Here is a 9,743-nt window from a genome sequence, read left to right on the forward strand (position 1 = left end):
TTACTGTGTTTACCTTGTACCCATTTTCTATGGTGAACTGTCTGATTATGTTTAGTTCTTGTGTGTAGCTATGTATATCCATTGGAATTCTGTTCAGCTGTCAAGGAAGTATCTGAGTCTGGCCGATTTGTGGGCTGTTGAGTGGTCTGACATGTTGTGAATTATTGTGGAGGTTTTTTTAAATATTGCGGACTAGTATTTGGGCTTTTTATTTTTTATGTGATGTCGAGGAAATGTATTGTTTTCTCTGCTTCGCTTTCAAGGATGAAATGGACAGTACTGATATCTTTATGTAACTGTACCACAGCGCCATGTGTTTCATCTATCATGTTAATTATGTCACTAACATAGTGGCACATGTACAGTACTTTGTACTATTTAGGTTTTATAATTTCATCAAGGATTTTGTTTTCAAGGTGGTTGAGGAAGATGCTGGCCATCAAGCCACGCATGACTGATCTTTTCACGAGTCCTTTCTGTAGGATGCAGAATTCATCTTTAAATTTGAAATAATTTAGCTCTGCAATTACTTCGAAAATAGTTGAGACCCTTTGAGCCTGTGTTTCTGGGATAATGTTTCTCTCAGTTGTCTTTCAATTATTGTGATTGTTCCTTCAATTGATAGGTGAATGTACATTGATGTGATGTCAAATGAGAGTAGTATTGCTGTGTTGCGTATATTCATAGACTTTATTTTTCGGTTAGGTCACTGGTGTTTGCTAGGCTTCTGTTTGTGGACGTATAGTGTTTTTGTAGAAAATTCTCCATGTGTTTCGCTATTATCACAGGATGGTGCGGTTCTGAAATTTGTCATAGATGTGATCAGAACATCAAGCTTTGGAGAGGGTTGATTTGTTGCTGTGGCGCATCGAATGTCACAGCCCAGTGAAGCGAACATCCAGCAGTGCTGATTATCAGTTCTGTTTTCAGCTTGGTGTGTGGTCCTGTATACATCTAACTATGATACGAGCGTGAAAGGTTCAACGAAACAATAAACGCACCATCCTCCACAGTGTTACTGCTACGTTACTAATGTGGACGCCATATGTAACAGCTGACAGCAGCTCAATATTGTCGTGAAAGATAATAGCATGGCGGAGATTAATTTTGAAGAAATTAATAACAGACTATTGGTGTGGAGGAACTTCAGACTACATGTTAACATTAAGAGTACAATCATGACAGTGTTGAAAAACAAATTTATGTAGTCTATAGGACATAGGGAGCCAAAGTATGCCTAGGATTAAAAATTGTAAAACTTCATTAAAATTTATTGGTAAGGTAAAGAGGAATGTTATTAGTTATCTATATTAGGATAGACTGATACACGTACCTTGAAAGCCTGCAACGCTTCATAAAATGTTCGAAATATCGATATGAGGTTTTGGATGAGTGGTAGTGGGGAAAGGAACAAAGAGTGAAAATTTCATTCTGGAAACAAATATTTTTGTTAATTGCTGAGATTCATATGTTATTCTCAACAGAATTTGACAGTATTTTGCTGTATTATTATTAGTCACATTATCTTTTTGAGTTACTTGCGTAACTAATTTATTTTTAACAGCGCTTGACAACTATTGGAGTAAAACTTGAGAACATTCACAGATAAACATTTAACAAATGAATGTGGTAAATGTGCGGGTGAACTTCTCCTGGGAAGAGCAGTTACAAATCTGGCAGACTATATTTACGTAGCGCTGGATGTGAATTCTTTTCCTGTTGCAGACATTATTGGCTACTTTCTCGACACGGTTAACGGGCATTAACCCAACGATCCCATCCAATCAGCCGAGAACACATTCATCACATAAATATTTTTTGAATTACATTCGATGGCTCGTGAAGGGAAATATGGTATAATGACTCTTTACATACGTTGCTTTAACATTTCATCAAATTAATGGGAAAGGCGATAAAAGTGAATCCGAAGTCCGCCAACACGAGGTAAACTCGCAGCTACTTGAACCAGAGGTCGTGACATACATACGGGGTGTTCAAAAAGTCTCTCCGCAGTGCCGTATGATTATTCGCCTGCCTGGGTTTTTCCAACGAAACAATAAACGCACAACGATACTGCAGTGATATTCTGTACCCATTCATCGGAGAACTTGGGTTAAGTGAAATACTGAACGGTTATTTTCGTCAAGATGGTGTAACCGCGCATACAGCTCGCGTTTCAATGTCACTGCTTGCTGATGTTTTTGGTGATCGCCTAATTTCACAGGGACTTCGATAAAAACGTCCAAAATCCATCGATGAATTGAAAACTGCAATATCCACTTTCACTGCGTCTGTTACAGAAGAAATGTGTTTGGAAACATGATTAGACGTACTGAATTGTGTATTCAAAAACAGTAGGGACACTTTCAACATTTAATGTGAAAATTTGTAAGTAAAAATGAATATTCAATAAATTAGTAACTTGTATTGCACTGAGTTTCATTTCGGTATGTTGAATGCGCAATACGGCACGCGCGGCTAACAATCATACGGCACTGTGGAAAGACTGTTTAACACCCCGTACTAGGATTGATACTGAAAGTCGTCAATCAGTTCACTTCTCATATAATATTGCGGTTTTGCTTTAACATGTTCGCGGGGTATATTCTCTGTGTCTGCGTTTGTTCCTATTTCTCATGTAAGGTGGAAGATCACGCTGGGTACCTAATTTGAGTGTGTTTAATACTCATTTTATTGATATTACTAGTCAGCACAACATGTACCCCATCCGTCCTAAACATGGATGGTGATCGTTTTGAATGAATGTGGGTGTAATTAGAAAAGTATGCAACTGGGTTAATTCAGGTGGAATTCTTAGTTTAATTTTGCTGTAGCAGACTGAAAAGACAGCTGAATGTAATATTCGAAGTCCTCTCCTGTGACAAAAGTCTGTCGCAACATTCAGTCGCGCGCCCTTAAACGTGCCACCACGATGTTGGCCCTCTGAACCCAGCCTGAGGACGCCGTCTTCAAAACTTCAGCCGTTGAACGGAGTGAAAAATTTTAAGGCGGAGGAGCGATCTCTCGTTTTTTTCTGATAGCAGGAAACGCATGGAACCTCGGGCCAAATCGTCTTGCTGATTGGTCAGTGCATCCCTACCAAGTTTTTTCGTCCTCTGTACGCGCAAGAGAGGAAGTTAGGATTTTGACCGGGAGTTACCGGGGCACGGACGACTTGGATCGCAGTTCCATTTAACGTAGATTCAGATGGTAGCGAACTTGGTCCTTAATTGGCCTTAATTCACTTTATGTATCGTGTGCCCAGTTAACTTTCAAGATTATTTTTGCTGTGAGTGACGAACCGCCTTTGAAGATTGACCAGTTGTTAATGCAAAGTGGCGAAATTTACTCCCGATTACTCGGGGAGTTTGAATCTTTGTGAGTGGGCAATTTCGCGTCCATGATACGGCCCTTAATTCACCCAATACTTTGTGAAAAATTGTACGTTATCACCGTTTGGTTGTGTGGAAGCATACCATATTACTGTTTGTATGTCATCCATGTAAGTGTAGTTTCAGGAGTAAGCTCCATCTGTTAAATAAATGAGCATTATACAGCTACTTAGATCGTTGAACTTCATCACAATGTACAGACGGCCACCCCCCCCCCCCCCCCCCCACTCCTGCAGTCTTAAGCCTCAATAATCTGTTCCAGAAAACTATTTGGAACGTTTAATAAAGGGCAAACTTTCATTGGTCGCTGCATGTTCACTAATTAAATTTTCGATAGCAATTTCAAACTGACGATAGAAACTAGCGTAATATTAAATGAAAATTCATGGAACTTCAAACGATTTGGCATTCAGCGGCTCAGTCATGGTTAAGCACTGTTATTGTGCAACAGTTAGCTCTTACATACGAAACATCCTTGGTACAAGGTGAAAGAGCAGGACAAACACACTAACGCCACCTTTAAAAACTCACCTCGGATTTCTGTTTCAGCTCGAGGTGACTTTACAATATGCTGGCCAACTTCGGCCTTTCATTTTTTCACAATTCCCAGCCATTTATGTACGCATACAAAACACTTAATCGCAACAACTGTCAGTCATTATAATTCTGCTCAGTCCAAGGACGTCCGAATGTGATAGAAAGAGGACGAAAAACTTAGTATTTTGGTAGGTACAAAGGTGACAAGTAACAGTAGTACAGCAAAAACATTCCTCACTTTTTAGCACTATCACGCGCCAAAAGTCTATTTCTTAGGTGCATGCATCCAGAGAGAAGACAGACGATCGTATAAAAGTAGTTGCAGGAAAGGCAGCTAACTGCAAAAATCATAAGCAAAACTAATACACAAGCAAAATAGGTAGCTCAAAAAACACTCGTTTCCGAGGTTCTTTAGTATTGATAGTCTGGGACACTTAGTTACCAGGGAGAACTAATAGGGAAGATAGTAAACATCCAAAGACGGGAGATACCTTTCACAGGCGTTTGTTCAGTAAACTCGAGATAATCGCGGGGATGTTCTTCAAACTGCAGTGTCAGATGCTGCAAGAAAAGCTTTGCCAAACACAGGTTTACAATTAAAACTGCAAGGTCGTACGTAAGGAAGAAGAGTTTACAGACTTATGACTTCCTTTTTTTATTAAAACCGACCCCAAAGTACAAAACAAAACAGCACTTGGTTACGTGCACAATTTTTGTTCAAAATTTTATGTAAGGAGAAAAAATATATATGGGGGAAACAATTTGTCTACTGGTTTATATGCCTTGCTATCGTAGTTAACATTCACTGCAAAAAAGAGAACGAAACGGCATATTTTACAGCAAAGCATTTCCTTTGCTGCAGACAGTATTGACACAAAACCGGAACATTGTTGTTTAGAAGAAATGCATAACCCTCGTCCATGGAATTGTTTACGAGGGTGTGTAACAAGCTGAATTAAGGGTCAAGAGCTTCTCGAAATGTCTGCTAAAAGTTTTCCCTTTACAGATTACTCTATAAATGCTCGTACCACACATATTAAAAATACTTGGACTGTGTCTGTCCAAGAACTTTTGGAGATTTTTTGCTAACAGTGCGTCCCCTTTGTATATTATGTGTATATATTTATAGTGTGTATATAGTAAGAAGAAATTTCGTATATATCTTCCCGAACGTTCAGAGAGTATCGGATAAAAATTTGAAGTAAATACGTCAAGAACTTCCCGAGACACCTGGTAACAACCTGTCCCCTTTAGTTATTGTATTTATAATTTATACATATTTAAAAAGTATTTAGCCTAAGTCCGTCGAAACGTGTAATAGAGTATCGTATAAAAATTTGATGTAAATCGGCCACGAACAAAAAAAAAAAAAAAAAAAAAAAATGGCTCTGAGCGCTATGGGACTTAACATCCGAGGTCATCAGTCCCCTAGAACTTAGAACTACTTAAACCTAACTAACCTAAGGACATCATACACATCCATGCCCAAGGCAGGATTCGAACCTGCGACCGTAGCGGTCGCGCGGTTCCAGACTGAAGCGCCTAGAACCGCTCGACCACATCAGCCGGCGGTCAAGAACATTTCGAGAGTTTTGACAACATTTTCACTTCATGAATATAAAATTTACAGCCTATGTAGATTCGAATGTTTATGAGAGCATCATGTAAATATATAAAGTAAATCGGTGAAGAACTTTTCAAGTTATTCTGTTGTTCCTTTTCTATGTAGGCGATTGAGGAGACAATCTGAGCAGCCGTCTTATGTTGTTTGCTGATGATGCTGTGGTTTATCGTCCAGTAAAATCAGAAGATCAAAGCAAATTGCTAAACGATTTAGAAAAGTTATCTGAATGGTGCGAAAATTGGCAGTTGACCATGAATAATGAAAAGTGTGAGGTCATCCACAACAGTGCTAAAAGGAATCCTTTAACCTTCGGTTACACGATAAATCAGTATAATCCAAAGGCCGTAAATTGAACTAAACACCTAAGAATTTTAATTACGAACAATTTAAATTGGAAAGAACACGTAGAAAATGTTGTGGAGAAGGCAAACCAAAGACTGTTTTATTGGCAGGACACTTCTGAAAGTGTAACACATCTACTAAGGAGACTACGCTTGTCCGTCCTCTTTTGGAGTACTGCTGGGCGGTCCGAGATCCTTACCAGATAGATTAACAGAGTAAATCGGGAAAGTTCAACAAAGAGCAGCACGTTTTGCATTATCGCGAAATATGGGAGACAGTGTCACGGACATGGTATAGGATGAACACAACTAAAACAAAGGCGTTTCTCGTTGGGGCGGAATCTTCTCACGAAATTCCGATCACTGACTTTCTCCCCCGATTGCGAAAATATTTTGACGCCGATCTACGTAGGGAGAAACGATCATCATAATAAAATACGGGAAAACGGAGCTCGCACGCGTAGAATAAATATCTCTGGAGTGAGCATTCACATGCGCAGAACAGATTTTGTGTTGTCAACATACATTTTAACAGTATCCATTTGATACCGGGAATAAACCAGCTACGTAACTTTTAAGGGCAAGTGATATTACATTCTGCTTCTTTGCGATAGGTGTCACGGTTCAGATACACTCGATTTTTTGTAGTTTTCGGTATGATACGGCACTTTAGAGTATTGCGGAGCCTGACGTACATTTTTGCGGTGATAGTCTTGCTAAATGACTTGACAGTACGCTAGTACTTTTGCAAGTCTCCGAAAAACTCCGAATTTGCCACACATTAGCGATTATATCCCTGCTAATTCGTCTTTTTTTCTGCTATTTCTTTATTTTCTCGTTTTTGCGAATTAAAGCAAAATTTTTCTTACTGGTGACAATTTGAAGTATTTATTTAACGTATTTTACGTACTTGCTCCCAGTTTATTAAATAAATAGTAGACTGAGTAATCTATACACATAATCGGCAAGTCACTGAAAAATGCATGGAGGATAGTATTTGCTGAAACAACTAACCATTCCCTTTCCTGTTCCACTAGCAAATTTACGAGAGGAAGCGATTGTTTGTAATCTTTTGTACGAGCCATAATATCGATTATATAGTCATAAAATCGTAGAAAAATAGGTCTACAGAATCAAGCCTTAATTATAGTGCATCTCGAAATTTTTAAACATATACAGTGTCTCTTACTAATATGATAACTATAATTAGAGCTACATTGTATGTACCCATGAAAAGTTACAATCCCTCTTCTCACATATTTTTCTTTGCATCTGTAGCAACAACAGTAATTTACCATCGCTATTACACTATCAACAAACGGTGAAATACAAAAAAAAGCTCTTGATATTATAAACTTCAAACGCAGCAGAAAGTACACACGCACAGCGAAGTCCCGAAAACACGTGACAATCCTGGTTCAATTTTGGCAACATGGACAGAACACAATGCTCACTCCAGAGATATTTACTCTATGCTCGCACGGAAAGATATAGTGCATTTTCTGCGCGCTGTTCGAGGATGGAGTAATAGAGAATTATTCTGAAGGTGGTTCGATGAACCATCTGCCAGACACGTGTGATTTGCAGAATATTCATAAAGAAGAAGATTTGGAATAAAAATTTAAAGAGCGTCATATCTTTATATTATAGTATGGATATAGATTAAAACAAGACAGTTCGGTACAAATACGCAAAAAATACAAAACGGCTGCGAATGTAGAAATGGAACAGATTGGTGGTACTGTTTTTATAAGGTGACTAATTAGTCGAAGCTTAGAAGAGAGGCGGTGCCAAGCAGAGTTTGATCGAAATGAATTCGCGTACTAGTAGTGTGGTAAATGTTGAGTATCTTCAAGGTCGTCTAACCATTTAAGCCTTAGCTCTTTGCCTGTTATTTGTTCCTATAAAGTAATACGCGTTATATAAGGCGTTTACTGACCTCAGTAACTAAGGAAGCTTTTCCGTGGGCGTTGGCTACGCACGAGGTGTGAGCACGTGTAGTTACTCAATCCTCGCACTGCTAGCGTCCCGGCCACTGACTGCCGGCTGCTGAGTCTTGGCCAACGTTTTGTAACGCGCGACCTTGACGTGCACAGCGTTGCATCATTGCTGCTAACTCGCACCAACACCGTGCGGCAGAGATACTAGACCGTTAAGATATCGCTCGTGTCACGGTGCACGTGGTATTGTCGATGATTGGATGCTACGATAAGAGTGTCTCGAAATGTGGTAATTAAATAATATACGCAGTTTTGTAACAAATCGCGTTCTCGAGTGAATACGAACGTACTGAACAGACAAAATACAACTCTGATAAATGCTATCCTATGGAAATTTGATGAAATTTTGCAGCTCCTAAGCTATCTGCGTAGCGGAAGTAAATAATGCAAACTGAAGTTCTAGTGTTAGAAAGTCATTTCGACACATTATTGTTTATACACTCAAGTTCAGAAAGAAACAGAACGCCTTGAACGACTCATTCATATTCACAGGATATGTTCTGCAGAATTTTTTTATTTTATTTACACGTCAAGTTCCGTACGACCAAATTGAAGAGCAAATCTCCAAGGTCATGGAACGTGTCAATATAATACAACAAAATGTTTATGAACCCAAAAAAGTCAGTCAATAAGTTTAAGTAAACGCAATCAACAATACAACAAGAATCAGCTTAATTTTTCAAGGAACTCCTCTATAGAATAGGAGTGACCCATGAGGAAACTCTTCAGTTTCGATTTGAAAGCGAGTGGATTACTACTAAGATTTTTGAATTCGAGTGGTAGCTTATTGAAAATGGATGCAGCAGTATACTGCACACTTCTCTGCACAAGAGTAAAGGAAGTCCGATCCAAATGCAGGCTTGATAGCTGCCGAGTATTAAACGAGTGAAAGCTGATTATTCTTGGGAATAAAGTAATAATGTTAACAAGAAATGACAGTAAGGAATTATATATTGAGAGGGCAATCTCAAAATACCCAGACTAGTGAACAGGGGTCGACACGAGGTTCGTGATCTTACAGCACTTATTGCCCGAACCACCTGTTTCCGAGCCAAAAATAACTTTTTAGAATGGGAAGAGTTACCCAAAATACACCATACAACATAAGCTAATGAAAATAAGCAAAGTAGACTAATTTTCGTGTCGAAGGATCACTCACTTGAGATACCGTTCTAATAGTAAAAATGGCAGTATTAAGTCTTTGAACAAGATCCTGAACGTGGATCTTTCACGACAGCCTACTATCTACCTGAACACCTAGAAATTTGAACTGTTCAGTTTCACTAATCATATGCCCGTTCTGTGAAATTAAAACGTCAGGTTTAGTTGTGTGTTAGAAACTGTAAAAACAGAGTCTTACTGTGATTTAACGCTAGTTTATTTTGTACAGGCCATGAACTTAGGTCATGTACTGCACTATTTGAAATCGAGCCAATGTTGCACACATCATTTACTACCAGGCAAGTGTCATCATCAAACAAATATTTTAGATTTACCTGTAGTACTAGAGGGTATATCATTTATATAAATAAGGAACTGGAGTGGTCCCTGGGACACCCCCCGCCCCCCCCCTCCCCCCCCCACTTGACAGTACCCCACTCAGACTCCACATCACAGCCGTTATCAACATTGCGAATAATGACCTTTTGCTGCCTGTTGCTAAAGTAAGAGGTGAACCAATTGTAAGCTACACCCCGTATTCCGCAATGGTCCAACTTCTGGAACAATATTTTGTGATCAACATTATCAAATACCTTAGTTAAATACAAAAATAGCCAAGCGTTCGAAACCTTTTGTTTAACCCATCCAGTACCTCAGAGAGAACAGAGAATATAGCATTTTCAGTTGT

At 39.0% G+C, this 9,743-nt stretch overlaps 1 protein-coding gene across 1 annotated transcript in view; it reads right to left on the reverse strand.

The window, feature by feature from the left end:
* Positions 1-7,930, reverse strand: part of LOC126253452 (UDP-glucosyltransferase 2-like) — a 44,737-nt gene extending 36,807 nt beyond the window's left edge. Inside the window, exon 1 of the mRNA XM_049954798.1 lies at positions 7,834-7,930. The gene's annotated coding sequence lies outside the window, so the exon portion shown is untranslated. The remainder of the gene's footprint in view (positions 1-7,833) is intronic.
* Between the last annotated feature and the right edge of the window lie 1,813 nt (positions 7,931-9,743).

This window comes from Schistocerca nitens, chromosome 4, assembly GCF_023898315.1.
Source record: "Schistocerca nitens isolate TAMUIC-IGC-003100 chromosome 4, iqSchNite1.1, whole genome shotgun sequence".
Classification (NCBI taxonomy): Eukaryota; Metazoa; Arthropoda; class Insecta; order Orthoptera; family Acrididae; genus Schistocerca; species Schistocerca nitens.